Source organism: Vicia villosa, linkage group LG2 (genome assembly GCF_029867415.1).
Source record: "Vicia villosa cultivar HV-30 ecotype Madison, WI linkage group LG2, Vvil1.0, whole genome shotgun sequence".
Classification (NCBI taxonomy): domain Eukaryota; kingdom Viridiplantae; phylum Streptophyta; class Magnoliopsida; order Fabales; family Fabaceae; genus Vicia; species Vicia villosa.
The window spans coordinates 19,295,317-19,298,614 of NC_081181.1; positions in this window are offsets into that span (position 1 = coordinate 19,295,317).

Here is a 3,298-nt window from a genome sequence, read left to right on the forward strand (position 1 = left end):
AGGTGTGGTGATTACAATGGGTAGCAAGAACGGAGTTGATCGGAAAATGGACAAGAGTAAGAGTTGTACCAATCTATTCGCATCTGGCAAAAAAGGGTATACATCTATATTTATTAACTTATCTTTTTTTTGTCTCTAACAAAACTGTAGTTATTATTAGTAATAAACCAGTGTATCACATTTCCAATAGTAATAAAAGTGTATGGCGGTTCAGTTGTTAGACTATTTGGACTTTATATACCCTTTTAAAAACCTCAGCTTTTTAGGGTTTGAAAAGTTTGAACAATTTGTGTGTCTTCATATAGAGATTTATTTAATTATGGCTTGGTTACAGTAACATTTGACTCTAGCTCTATTATTGTAACATTGTTTGATTTCTCACCAACCATAGAGTTTGTTGGTGCAGCCATATCATCAGAACTTGAACTTACCTACCCTTGACGAAAGCTACCGACACTAATAGAGATTTTGACAGACTAATCCTAATCTAGAGGCAAGCTAGAAGATGTATGTTGGGAACTGCAAGTATCATCACCATCATTAAATGTTTTTTCTTCTGTCACTGCAGAGAGTTATTTGGCTATTTTAACAGCAAATGCATCCCTGAAAGAACAAATGCTTTTGATAAATAAAAAGGACTCATTTCACCGCTGTCGCATAGAGCCAGATAGATTCAAAATAGCCTCAAAATAGAGGACTCATAAGTCACATTGAATCTTTTCTCTCTGAAACACCATTTCAAATCTATCAACAGGTCCAACTTACTCGTTGTCTACCAAGAAAACGATACACTTCATTGATAACTTACCGCTGATGGATCTGATGCGATCATAGAAGATGACTTTATTTCAACTCATCATTCCTGCCGAGTCTGCTTAGCATGTCATATCCTATCTAGGTGTACTTGGTCTTCTTCAATTCAAAGACGTAATGTTGAAACATACATGTCATATTCAAATGCTTTGTAATTTTTTTAGAATATGTCTGATGCAATACTAAATTTTGTGTTTTGTAGAGCTCCCATATTGGAGTTTGAGATTAATATGTCCGAAATGCCAATTCAAAAGAAAAAGTAGATGAATCTACGGGGTTTAAAATGTATCTCAAAATATTTTCCAACGATTGATTAATATTTTTTTGTGCCATGTTATTTGTTATTAATGTTACTTTATTGAAAGGAAAGTACTGACATTTTCTTGCAGTTGCAAGGATTATTATTGTGCCATTTCACGTGCTTTATTGGATTCATCATAATCATAGTTGTAACTGAATTATATTTAATAATTACTCAATGTTATGAATTTTGTTCATATGTAATCCCACTTGAAATATTTTTGTTTTTCGCCGCAAGGTCAATACCATCAATCTCCATTTGATACGAATTACAATTTTTTTTATTTTGACATATGCAACCTTAATGTACTCTATGTGATTTGTAAACTGTAGCTTGATTGGTATGTTGTTAGGAAGATGAAGATTGATTCTGTATTAGGTTCCTACCTTGATCCCCTTGCTGATAAGGTATCATGAACTTATTTCAAATATTTTGCTTTGCTTTAATATCAACTTTTGATTTTCTTGTTCATTTATTTTGGAATAATAAATGCCACTATTATCTCAAAGTCTAAAGTGTTAATGGCTTCAATATATGATCAATATGAATATGTACAGTATGATATAATTGACTTGTTGAAGCTGTTGTTTATTATAAATTGAACCTATTACTTTATTTAAATATATCATCTGGGTGTTTTTTACCTCTATGTTAAAAGTTCTAACCTCCATATATATGATTTTGTTTCATTGGATATATTACTAAAATTTAATGTTTTGAATAATTTCTTTGATCACGAGATATTCATAGTTTGTTGTACTTGCAGGATCAGATAATGCTAGAGATGGTCACGCCCAATGGTATGTTCTGTTTCACTACTTTTTCTAGATTCCATAATATTTTTATGACAAATTTGTCATCCATGACTGAAGATTAACACCAAGTTACAAAATTTTATTTTCTTAAAAAATTGATGATCTATAAATGTAGGGATTAAATTTATGTCATGACTTTATAAGGACTATAATAATATCAGACTACTAAAATATTTTTTCTTCCATAGCTTACTTTGCTCATATTTTTTAGCTATCTCAATCAAATTTGCATTATTAACTTAATTTGTAATGATGATTGTTGCAGCCATTGGCTCAAATTATGGTTTGTTTCCCTCCTTATGGACAAAGCAAAATGCATTCTGGCTTGACACCTTATATTCTAGAAGGCCAAGCCAACACTCTACCTTGTGATTGCATATCTCAATAAGTCTATTTTGAGTGATGTCAAAACTAGGTCTTTAGAAGTAGAATGTAGTATACGGTATCCTCTTAGCCTAAGGTGTGTTCATGCATGAAAACACTTCCATAATCATTATAGTTTGTTCATATGCATGTGGATTAGTTTTACAAGTCAAAAACAATGTTTTGAGTGAAAATGCATACCATAGGTCGATGCATAGCTCTTGGAGCTCGACATCCACTGAGCATGAAAAAGAAAATTTCATAAAAACCACCTCTAACCAATCATAGGTCGACTCATAGAAGGTGAAGGTTGACGCATAAGGTGTTATAGGTCGACGCATGGCAATGCTAGAGGTCGACGCATGCTGTGTTTTTTCACCTCCAGACCTCTCTGCCTTATGTAGGTCGACGCAGAGGGGTCCAGAGGTCGACGCATACTATTTTTCTTACCTCAAGACCTCACCGCCTTGTAGAGGTAGACGCATACTGTTAGAACAAGATTTGTTATGATCAATATTCTATGTTTTGATGATAACATTATATATGAATTTTGTATAAGACAATGTGGTACTCTAATCCTTTGCATTTTCCATTTCAGGAAATATATAAAGAGTATGCACAAATCAACGCTCAGAAGCACTGACTCAGAAGGTTCTGGATGGCTACATTAGAACATGCTCTGGCAAGACATCAGAAGATGGTCAAGCAGAATCAGAACATGAACTATGAAGCATCAGAAGAACATGAAGTCAGAAGCAGAAGCACTGAAGTTCTGAATAGTATCACGCTCAAGCTCTTCAAAGTCAGAAGACAAGAAGGTGCTCTGCACCAAGCTGTTGACTCTAAAATTCAAACGTTGTTATCTAAAAATCTGAGTCCAGAAGCAAGTACAAGATGACAGGCTATTAAGTTTAATTTGTGACTGACAAAAGGAACGTTAGAAGCTACAAAAGGCAAAGTCAGTAAAAGCAGCAAAAGCATGGCTCGAGGTAGTTGACAAAAGTGT